The 11,364-nt window shown below is 60.5% G+C and overlaps 1 protein-coding gene and 1 long non-coding RNA gene across 2 annotated transcripts in view; both read left to right on the top strand.

The window, feature by feature from the left end:
- Positions 1-11,364, top strand: part of C18H7orf50 (chromosome 18 C7orf50 homolog) — a 110,580-nt gene that overhangs the window by 83,269 nt on the left and 15,947 nt on the right. The window lies entirely within an intron of this gene.
- On the top strand, positions 240-983 carry LOC131501220 (uncharacterized). The gene is made up of 2 exons (XR_009256691.1): positions 240-410; positions 700-983. It is a non-coding gene; the product is annotated as an uncharacterized LOC131501220 (long non-coding RNA).

Here is an 11,364-nt window from a genome sequence, read left to right as displayed (position 1 = left end):
TTGGTGTGCGAGCGTGACCTGATTCCTCCTGGGTTTCTGACCGTCTCACGCTCGGGCGTCCGTTTTCGAAAACCACACGGAGTTAGCCGCCCCCCGACTGCTGGTGTGGGTTCCTGAGGAGCAGGGGCTGTGTGCCCCTGGGGCCCCAGGGCTGTGCTTCTGCAGCCGCTCTCCCTGTGGTCACAAGGCCGGTGCCCTAATTGTGCACCGCGCTCTGCAGAGAAGAGGGAGGCCGCAGCCCAGTGTTTTGCTGAGGTCACGGGGCCGCCTCTCCACGGATTATAGAAACATCACAATGGCCCTTTGCTCACCACATTCTGGAGACTTGGCGAGTATTCCTGGTGACTGGAGTGGCAGCAGACAAGATGGGCTGGGCTGCATTCCACACTGAGGGGACTCTGCTACCCAGAGTTTGTTTGCATGTGGTCATTCTCGGGGGGGGGGGCAGGGGGGGGGCTGGAGACGATGATGTGGAGGGTTACAGCTGCCTTGGCTGAAAAGGCAGGGCCAGCTTCCTTTTGGAGATGCCCCTTCTCTCATAATTATGTGCTTACACTGGATATTTGGTCCTAGGTGATGTGTCGGTCAGGGACAAGGAATGTTTGGAGTTAACTTGTTAGTTCTTGTGAGTCTAGTTTAGAGAAAGGTTCTATATCTGGACTTCTTCGTGGCTCTGTTGACAGAGTTAATGTTCTTCAGGGCTCCCTCGAACTGTGGATTCTGATAAGGAGCGTGGAGGGCGTGGTGAGAGAGACCCAGCCTGGAAAGGCCAGTGGTGTAGGCGGGAGGCGTGCGGCCGGCGGCCGGCGCAGAGCCCGGGACGGCGGTTTGTGTGTCCTCCCCACAGGCTCACGTGCCCCCAGAGTCAGAGCCCAACTTGGCATTTCATCTGATCAAACTTTCCTGCCACAATTTTAGCAGAAGAGCTCACGATTCAGCTTCCACATAATGGGGTTAGTAAAGACACTCTGTTTTCTCAGAAGCTGTTCTGTGTCGTTCTGCATGTGTTCTTTCTATGATTTTTTGCGTATCTTACACTGAACACACACACATGTGACATTAACCCTAAAAACAGAACCGCCCGTTATCTTACCAGAATAGTAGTTCGTTCTGTATTCCAGAGTGGCAAAGGAATCGCACTTACCACGGGCAAACTGTGGTGACCCCCAAGTGCGTCTGAGAATAGGAGGAAGGGGGGGCGCTGCTCAGGACGAGAGCCCCTCGGAGGAGGCCAGAGGGCGGCTTCTCACTGGCTGGGCTGCTGCCGAGAGAAACCTCCTTCCTCCTGCCTCCAGGCAGGTGCCCAGCCTGGGGCTCCTCTCCTCATTGGCCTGGGGCACGATGGAGCTCTGTGCTTAGGGGTCAGAAGTACACGCCGAGGCTGGATGGGACGCCCGGGCTTTGCTTGGGGCGAGGCAGGGGCCCAAGGCGAGGGCAGGAGGGGGAGGCGCGAGGATTCAGTGTACGGTCTTCTGTGTGTGTTCGAATCTCCTGTAAAATTTCCGAAAGAGGGGGCCAAACAAAGAATGTGCCGCTGCCCGTGGGCCGGGCCTGGGCGCAGCTCCGCGGGCTCGCAGGTCCCCGCAGGGCTCCCCGGGACCCCGGGACGGCCCCCCACCCCCCACGTCCCAGCCTCGGCCCGGGAAGGGGCCTGGTGGGTGTGCAGACTGTGGGCGCTGAGCCCCTGCGGGGGTCGGTGGGTGCACGGAGGAATCTTGATGCTGTTTGCCTTTTCTCCTCCCAAGCCTTTCACCAGTGTTAAAAATAGTGCGTATGGAAGCGCTTCCTGCACAGAACAGGAGTGGGCGCACTTTGAACAGCACCCCTGGGTGTCAGCTCCACCCCCCACCCCCGCCCCCGGCTGCGCCCACCTGCCCCTTAGGCCCCGCCTGCTGTCTGCTGAAGCCAGAGGGCTGCTGTTTGCACAACAGCAAAGGACCCCAGCCCCCGGATCCAGCCAGCAACTTGCCAGTGTCCTGCCAGCCCTGGGGCTTCCGAAAAGACCCGGTGACTGTCCTGCTTGCTTCCCCCGGCGCGGCCTGTCCAAGCCTGTCCGTTCCCCCTCGTGACAGAGGGGCCGGGGGCTTGGCCGCGGGGCATCTGTCCAGGCCTGGAGCTGGGCGAGCACTGAGCCAGGCAGGGTCCCCTCACTCCTGGCTTGGGCTGTACGAGCTCCTGTGGGGCCGCCTGGTCCAAGCCACACCCAGTCCCTCCAGACTAGAGGCACAGACGTTGCTGTTTTAGGTTCGGTTTCTGTTCTGGAGTGCACGCTCTCCCTCTTGGCTTTTTATTTTTAAATAATTCTAGATTCCCAGGAAGTTGCAAAAATAGCAGGGAGCGGTCGCTTGCACCTTTCACCCACTTCGCCCTGACGGCTATGTTTTACACGACTCCACACAAAACATCGTGTGTCCCACCTACACCGCCTAATCCAGACACCGAGCGCCCCCCCCCCCCACCCCTGCTGCCCCGTCACACCACCCCTCCCTCTTCCTGGCAGCCGCGGATCTGCCCTGTAATCATGTCCTTTTGAGGATGTTATATACACAGAGCCACTCAGTGTGTGTCTTTTGGGGACTGGCTCTTTTCCTGATCCTAACGTCCTGAGATTCAAGCTGGTGTTGTCCATCAACGGACGTCCCTTTTACTTCCACGCGGCAGTCCGCGGTCCAGAGTTTGTGCCCCGTCGTTCGTTCAGAGGCCAGTTTGGCACTATTCCAGGTAAAGCTGCTGAGCGGTTGTGACAGGATTTTGTGTGGAAGTAAGTTTTCAGGTCCCAGTTGCTGGGTCACGTGCTATGTGCATGTGCGGTTTAAGAACCAGCCAAGGGGCGCCTGGGCGGCTTCGTGGGTTAACCGTCTGACTTTGGCTCAGGTCATGATCTCACGGTCCTTGGGTTCGAGCCCCACATCGGGCTTTATGCTGACAGCTTGGAGCTGGAGCCTCCTTGGGATTCTGTGTCTCCCTCTCTCTGTCCCTCCCCTGCTCGTGCTCTGTGTCAAAAATAAATACACATGAAAAAAAAAGAACCAACCAAACTGTTTTCCAGGGCGGCTGTAGCAGTTGTGCGTTCCTCCCAGCCGTGTGTGAGGTCCACGCGGGGCGCTGTCGCTGCTGGTCTGAGCTGCCCTCCTCGCCGGTGGGAGTGGAGCGGCCTCCTCCTGCTCTGATGCCTTGTCTGCCCTGATGCCTGGTGACGGCACGCACCGCGTCCCGTGCTTTGCCACCCATAGCCCTCTGGTGGCACGTCCCCGAGTTCTTCCCCATTTTCTAACTGGGCTGTTTGTCTGCTTACGTCGAGGATGGGTGTCCACCGTTCCAGCGTCCTACAGAGTAGTCTCCCTGCTGGAAAATTCCTCCGTGGCCTGCCCGTTCATCCCTGTCCTCCGCCCACATAACCCCCAGCGCCCACCGGTCTGTTACCGTCTCCACAGTTTTGCCTTTTCCAGAACATCCTAGAGTTGGAGTCATCAGCACGAAACCTTTTCAGACTAGCTTCCTTCACTCAGTAACACGCACTGAAGGCTACTCCCTGCCTCTTCATGGCTCGACGGCTCGGTTTTCAGTGCCGAACGACACTCCTTTGCCTGGACGGTCCACGGTCTGTTTACGCACTCGCCTGAAGAACATGGTTGTTTCCAAACGTGGGCAGTTGTGAACAAAGCTGCCGTAAACGTCTGGGTGCAGGTTTTGGTGTGCACGTAACTTCTCAGTTCCTTTCGGTAAGTAGCAAGGAGCAGGATGACTGGATGGCAGGGTGAGAGTAGGCACATTTTGTCAGAAACGGCCAAACCGGCTTGCAAAGTGGCTGTACCGGGTCGCGTTGCCACGGGCGGGGCAGGAGATTCCCGCTGCTCCGTGTCCATGCCGGCGGCCACGGCGTCGTGGACCCTTCTGACAGGCGCGTGTGAGATAGGACGCCGAGTGCCTGCCACCTGTTCATCCTCTGTGGTTCGAGGTTTGTTTTTTGCCTATGACCGTCCAGGACCGTTCGTTGAAGAGACTCTTTCCTCCAATGAAGTACCTGTACACCTTTGCCAAAACTCAAAGTGCTAATGAGGTGGTTTGGGGTTCTCTGTTCTCTTCCGTTCACTCGTGCGCCTGTCCCTCCGTCGGCGCCAACGGTCTTAATGGTGGCAGCTCTGTGATAATTGTGGAAATCGGATAGAGGGACTCTTCTACTGTATTTCCCTTTTCCAAAATTGCTCTAAATATTCTTTTTCTAAATATCCCTTTTCTTTTCCGTGGAAATTTTAGGGTCATCTCGTATACCTGCACGGAAAGTCTTGCTGGGGTTTTTGCATTGAACCAGCGTCTCGTCTCGTGGAGAACAGACCTCCTCACTGTGCTGTGTTCGGTCCATGAACACAGTAGGTCTCCATTTATTTAGACGTTCTCTGATTTCTTTCCGTCTGATTTCCTTTCCCGTGTTCCGCGCACAGATCCTGTACGCGTGTCATTGGGTTTACAACCCCGTGGGTTTTTTGGAAGCGGTTGGAGGGGGTACTGGATTTTAAGTTTGAGTTTCCGTGTGTTGACTGCCAAGTCACGGAAACACAGAGGACACACGCACATTGCTCTCGTCCTGCAATCTTGCCGAATTCACGAGTTCTTGGAGTTGTCTTGTAGGCTCCTTGGGCTTTGTGTGTTGGTCACTGTGCCGTCTACAAATACAGACCGTTGTATTTCTTCTTTTGCAACCTGCATGCCTTTGATTCCCTTTTCCTGCTTCATCGTGCGGGCTAGAACTCACTAGCAGCGGCCAGAGGATCTCTGTGCCCTTTCCCTGGTCTTGGGAAGGGAGGGACACGGACGTTATTTATCAAGCGGACAAGACTTCCCGCCACAGGTAGTTTCTTGAGGATTTAGATCACTACTGCCATTTGAATTTTGTCAGATGCTTTTTCTGTGTCGGTTGATATGCTTGTGTGATACTTTGTCTTTTGCCTGTCGATAGGGTGGCTTCTACGGATTGGGTCTTGAATGTTGAATCGGCCTCACATCCCTCATTGAACAAGCCCCACTCGGTTGTGAGGTACGATTCTTCTTATATGTTGCTGATTAGGGTCTTTGCACATATATTTGTGAGGGATCTGGGTCTGTAGTTTGCTGGTCCTGTACTGTTTTTGCCTGGTTTTGGTGTCAGGGCAGGGCTGGCTTTGTGGTCGCGCTGGGAAGTGATCCCTCCTCTCCCGTGTCGTGGGAGGGACCGACTGCCTGGAGTTGGGTGACTCAGCGGTTAACAGAATTCCAGTGAAGCCCCACTCCCCTGGGCAGGAGACCCGGGGCTCCGCTTCGCAAGGCACTGCCGTGCCGGGGCGGGGGGGGAGGGGCGGGGGGGGGCGGCCAGGCCGCCCCGAAGGCCCTGGGCTGTACTTGGCTCAGCTGCCGCCCGATCGATCGCAGGCGACAGCAGACCCTCTTTACCTGGGGCTTTACCCCCCCCCACCCCTCCGCCACACACAGTTTCCGTCCACGCCGGGCCTGTCCCTGGAGGCTAAGTGGGACGGAGCTGCCGGCACGGGAGCTCTGTGGGCCGTGCCTGCCGGTGTCCGGGTTCCGGGAGGGCCATGTCCGGGCCATGTCCTCCCGCGATGAAAGGGGCAAGGGAGCTCTCTGGGTCTCTCTTGTGAAGGCACCGTTCCCATTCCCGAGGCTCTGCCCTCATGACCCGTGCACCTCCCCAGGGTCCCACCCCCAACTACCATCACGCCAGGGATTAGGTTTGAACATACGAATTTTGGGGAAACGCCAACACTTGGTCCGTGGCTGCAGGCATTTTCGTCTGTTTTGTGCCCACAGCATAGCCCGCGATCAGAGTCAGAGGAGCCTTCGGTGTGAAGACGTTGCCCGACGACCCCTCCTCCTAACCAGGAGCCAAGTTTCGGGGGTGGGGGGTGGGGGTGGAGTTCTGGGGTCTCTTGGGACGGGAGAGCTGGTGCCAGGCTCGCACGGCAGGCAGGGCCGCCGCTCCTTCCACCAGCTGGGCCGTCCGCAAGGGTTCTCTGGCTGCACCAGGTCCCGCGCGGAACCAGGCGCGAGGACAGCGGCCCCGTGCCTGCTGCTGCTGACGAGGCCCGGGACCAGACAGCCGCCGGGAGGCTTGGCCTGGCAGCACCTGCTTGGGGTAGAGCTTCCACGGGCCCAGCGTCCAGGCCCAGCGTGAGGCCCCCGCACGTGCCCCCGGGGGGCCAGAGCGCCTCACACGGGGCCTGGAAGGGACACTGTCGCGGGTAGGCAGCCCCCCCCCCACCGAGCCCCAGGTTCCTCGCCTGTGAAGTGTGGGGACAGGGTGGCCGGGAGGGAGAGACGAGTGGAGGGCACGAAGGCACCCTCTCAGCCACGCGGCCCTGCGTGTGGTGCACCCAGCGGCACCGCCCTCCCTGCTGCCAGGCCGGCTCCTGCCCCTTCCCACTCAGGTCTCCCAGGGCTGCAGACTGGTGTCAAGAAAGCCATCAACCAGAGGGCCTGAAGGCTGAGTAGCGACGCCGGAATGCACTAGCAAATCAGCACGTGGGTCCTCTGGGACCCAGAAGTCCCACAACGGCAGTCTTGGAAACTTTTTAAAAACCATTTCCGGGTTTCCTTACCTGTGAAGTGGGGGTGCTGATGCCTGCATCCCAGGGATGAAGCAAGACAGCACAGGTGGAAGACATCTGGCACAGTGGCTGAGGTCTCCGGTGGGCGGGGCTCCTCCCTGCCCTCCCCTCCCCTGCATCCGTCCAGCTGTGGCCCAGGCTCCTGCCATGCCCGTGTGCCTGCCCCCGCCGCCCCTGTGGAGCAGCCCGCGGCCGCGGTGACAGACAGGGAAAGCACAGAAAGATTCCAGCTTGGCTCCCGAGCCCTGGGGGTCCCTATCGGGCTGGGAAGCTGGCACGGCGACACCCGCCAGCCAGCACGCAGCGGGCCAGTGAAGGGTCCGCAGCCAGAGTAGAGTGTCCTGGGACGCCTGGCCCCCGACCTTTGCCAGACAGGTGGGCCAGAAGCCCTCCCCTCCCCCAGCAGCCCTGCCGCAGAGCCTCCTCCAGGCCCTGGGGTAGACTGGGCTCTCAGCCGCGCGCGGTTTCCTCTTGTGCCCGAAGGTTCACCTGCAGTCTCACTGGAGGGAGTGCAAGCTGGAGAAGAGACGTAGGGTGTTCACGTGGTGAAGGAAAGACTTTGTGACTCATTCATTCAGCAGGCCTCGGCCGAACACTGGTGTGTTGCTGGGCAGTGTCCGTGGGGTGTGAGCAGACACAGCCCGACCCTCTTGGAGCTCACGGTGCCGGGGGGGGGGTCCGTGCCGTTGGGAGGGTGCTCAGTAGGTGAAGCAGAGGTTTCCCTGACTCTGAGGATGATGGGGGAGCTAGCTGAGAAGCTCCAGGCTGAGAGAAGAGCGTGTGCAAAGGCCCTGGGGAGGAGACAGCAGCCTCGGTACACAGAGCCCAAGGGTGGGAATGAGGCCAGCCCCGGGGGGTGGGGGGTGGGGTGGTAACCAGAGTCTGCCAGGGGGGCGTGGGTCCATGTGATGGGCAGAGAAACGGGGAGCACTTGGGGGCGCTGCAGCTGTGGTTTTCCTCCTCCCCTGTCCGGGCCCGGGTAGGGCCTGTTAACAGGCAGGCCTCCGGGCGAGGGCCCTGTGGCTGCCACCTGGTGGTGCGGCGGCCACCGACAAGTCGTCCCGAGTCTCCATTCCCGCTCGCGGCAACCTCCTTCCACCGGGAGCGTGCGTGGGCCTCGCCTCGCGTCTCCCGCCTGCTTCGCAGACCCGGCTGGGGCTGGGGTCCGCGCCCACGTGCAGGCCCCGGGGCCCCGCCCACACCCCCGAGCGCCCCCGCGCCTGCGTCACCGCCCGGCCGGCTGGATCCGGTTCCAGCCGAGCCGGGCCGGCGTGACATGCGCAGTGCGCGGGCGCTGCGGCCGGGCTGCCCGGGGCGCGCTGGCGGCCCGAGACGCGGAGGTCAGTGTGCCGAACCCGGAATCGGGGCCCGGGGAGGGGGTGGGGGGACCCGCCCTGCACGAGCGCGCCCGCGCGGAGGGCCGGGCGTGTCCCGGTGGGGGTGCTGCGGGGGCCCGGGGCCGGGAAGATCCCGGCCCGGTGAGACGGCTCACCCTGCGGGTGGGGCGCCCTTCCCCCTTGGGGTCGGGCGCGGGTGGGCCCACGCCGCCGCAGAGGTTACCTCGTCGGGGGGGGGGGGGGCCGGAGCGCCCTGCTTCCCAGCCTCGGCGAGGCACGGTGAGGATGGGGCCCGAGTTGGGTCCTGCACGGGGGGGGGGGGGGGGGGGGGGGGTAGGGTCGTTGGGGTTGGGCTCGAGCTATGTGCTGCACCAGGGGGAGGTCGTGGAGACTCTGAGCTGTGTCCTGCACCGGGAGGGGAGGTTATGGGGGCTTCCGAGCTCTGTCCCGCACCATGGGGAGGTGGGGGGGGGGGCTCCGAATTGTGCCCTGTGCTAGAGGGGAGGGGCCCCGAGCTGTGTCCTGAACTAGGGAGGAGGGCTTGAGGGGGTCTCCAGCTGTGCGCCCTTAACAGCTCTTCCTTGCGGAAGGTCTCTGGGGCTCGCAGCCCCTCCGATTGCTGGTTCAGAACCCGGGATTCTAGTCTCATCCCCGGGCCATGTGACCACACGCGAGTTCCCTGCCTCTCCAGCCTGTTTCTCTGCAAAACCGGGGAGTGGACTAAACCTTGTCCCTGTTGTGCACCTGGGGACTGGTCTGTCCTTGCTCTCTCCACTTCCTGGGATGGGTGTTGTCCTTTGCTTGGGACAGATAGCCCAAGGCGACATTATCTAAACAAGTCCCACCCACACGTGGCACATCATCATTGTTGGGGGAGTGGGGAGGGCCTGCAGGGGTATCACCATTTTGCCTGTGACGGTCTCTGGCTTTGACACATTATTTGGCAATGTGAATTTTCACGGTGCACGCTCGGGAATTCTGGCAAGGCGAGAAGAAGCTAACCCACGGTTTCTGTATGCTAGCTGTGGGATTATCTGGGAAATTATATTTGACAATGGATGGAGTTGATTCAATGATATGCTGTATTCATCCCGTGCAGCGTTTGTTTTGATTTTGCTGGTTCATTTTGGAGCCAATAGGGTGATGGTGTCAGTTTCTCCCCATAGCTCAGACCGTTTGCAGATCTTGCACAGTCTACAGGGCCCGGAAGGCAAGGGATCCCCGAGCTGAGGCTATTCTCTACCCAAAGGCAAGGGCGTTTCCGCTTCCTCGCTTCCTCGGCACAAAAGCCCCTGAGGAAGAATGCAGCCCAGACCGCGGCTGAAAAGGCAGGAAAACCTTCTGGAAAATCTTGTGCGGAACCAGCGGCCTCTCTGCGGGCTTCGCACAGGAGAGCCTGTGTTCTGGGCCTGCTCCCAGCGCCCTGGCCCGTGAACTCGGGTGGCACGGAGCTGTCTCTACAGTTTTCTCCTGGGCTTTCGTTGTTAGGAATCTGATTTCTGTTAATGTGGCGAGTTCAGCACTGCCGGGTCAGGAACGAGCGTCTGCTGACTTCTTGGAAGTTGTCCAGAAGCATGTTTTTTGTGCGTTAAACGTTATTTTTAGACCCATTTACGATTCCTGTACTTCGTTTTCTTCCTGGCTCTGCCCGTTCTGGCCATCAACCTGCCGGGATGGCATTTCCAGATTAGATTGAAAATGCACCCTTCAATTTCGGGCCAGTCACACGTTTCCGGAAACGAGAGGAAGGCAGATTCAGAGTTTACTAGGAAGGGGGTGGGCGTGGCTGGGGGGGGGGCGGGCTCAGCGGCCTGCCGTGAACACAGGCGTGACTGTGCACGTGACCTTTGCCGTCAGATCTGGCATCCGTGCCTGGAAGCCATAACTGTGACATTCCACGGTTGGGCTGTTGACCGCACGATGCAGCTGGATTCCACGCCTTGCTGGCCTGCTGGTAATGGAGGAAAAGTTTACTGAGTCTAGGTCGTTAGACCCCGCCGGTGGGCAGTCCTTCTCGGAAGTGACAGAGCTCGCACAGGGGGAGCCTGCCAGGGCCTGTGCCTTCCCCCCACCCCCGATGTAGGCAAAGTCACCCCAAGGCAGTGAGGGCTGCAGCAGGGACGTGGTGCCCTTGGGGTCTGCAGTCCAGGAAGACCCACCTTGGAGTTAGGAGACCCCGTAGGTCCCTACCTCTGGTGAGCAGGTAACCGTTTCCTTTTCTAGCGGCGGAGGCTACGCCTTGGTGTGTGGCTGTGAGGTGCTGGGGGTGTGCCCCGCCCAGTAGCGCGTCCTGGGTCTGGCTGACGGAGGCCTCCAAAGGAGGGGCCCTCACAGCCTCTCTGGGGACCCCGCCTGCCCTCAAAGGCCTTCAGAGCTTGTGTGCCAGACCAGGTGAACCCCCTGGGCTCAGCAGGGCGTCTCCAGAAATGGAAACTAGAGCGCGGGGCTGCTTCCTAGCTCTGTTCTCGGTGGACTCAACGGTCTTCCTGTCCCCATGCGTCCTCTTGCATGTGCCCTGTCATCTCAGATCTAAGACCTCAGGGCCCTGGACACTGTCTGTCCCCAAGCCTCTCCCGGCCTGTGCGGACACCCACGTTTGACGTCTGAGCGCGTGTCCTGTGAATTGTGCCAAAACCAAGTCCGCTCCTCCCCTGGCCTCCCCCGTCTGCCCCTGGAGCTGGCGTCCTCCTAGTCCCCGTCCCCTTCTCCCACAGCCCTTGTCAGCTCAGCCTCCTCGCACCTCTCCTGTCTTCTGCCAGTGTCCACGGGCTCGGGGCAGGGCCGCGGCCACAGCTCATCCTGTTCACACCTTGTTCCGTGTGCCCCTGGAGCTCCTTGAGAGCAGGGCTGCTCTTCACCTGTGTCCCCTGAGGCGCCTGCGCTCTGCCCTGGATGATGGTCCCAGGTGGTGCCCATAGAGCCGGCGCTGAGCCTGACCGAGTTGTACCCCGAACCTCCCCGCACACCTACCAGGGGGAAGGGGTCACCGATGTCTGCCAGGTAGCTGTCCCCATCAGTCACTCAGCCCCACGGGCACCACCTGCACACGTCCCTCCGGGAAAGGACCCTGGGAGATTTCTCCACCCGCATCCCTCCCCCAAAAGTTTAGCCTGTATGCTCTTTCTGTCTGTCCCCGTGTCTGCCTCCACTCAAGAGCGGGCCCTCCCAGGACACGGCTGGACGTGCTGATTTTGGGTGAACGGACAGGCCAGCCGTGAAAGGGTAAATGTGCCCTAAAAAAAAGTCCTCACAGGGTCAGGGGACTTTGTCTCCAGAAAAATCTGGTCCTCGTCTCGGGGCTGGAGGTTCCCTGTGTCCCCAGGCAAAGGCACCAGCTGAACCCACAGAGCCCCGTGGGACACCCACAGCGTCACACTGCAGGCAGGAGGCTGGGCCGTGTGACTCACCCTGGCTTTGCCAGCGTGGCG

This window comes from Neofelis nebulosa, chromosome 18, assembly GCF_028018385.1.
Source record: "Neofelis nebulosa isolate mNeoNeb1 chromosome 18, mNeoNeb1.pri, whole genome shotgun sequence".
Classification (NCBI taxonomy): Eukaryota; Metazoa; Chordata; class Mammalia; order Carnivora; family Felidae; genus Neofelis; species Neofelis nebulosa.
This window is presented reverse-complemented; position numbering and strand designations above follow the sequence as displayed.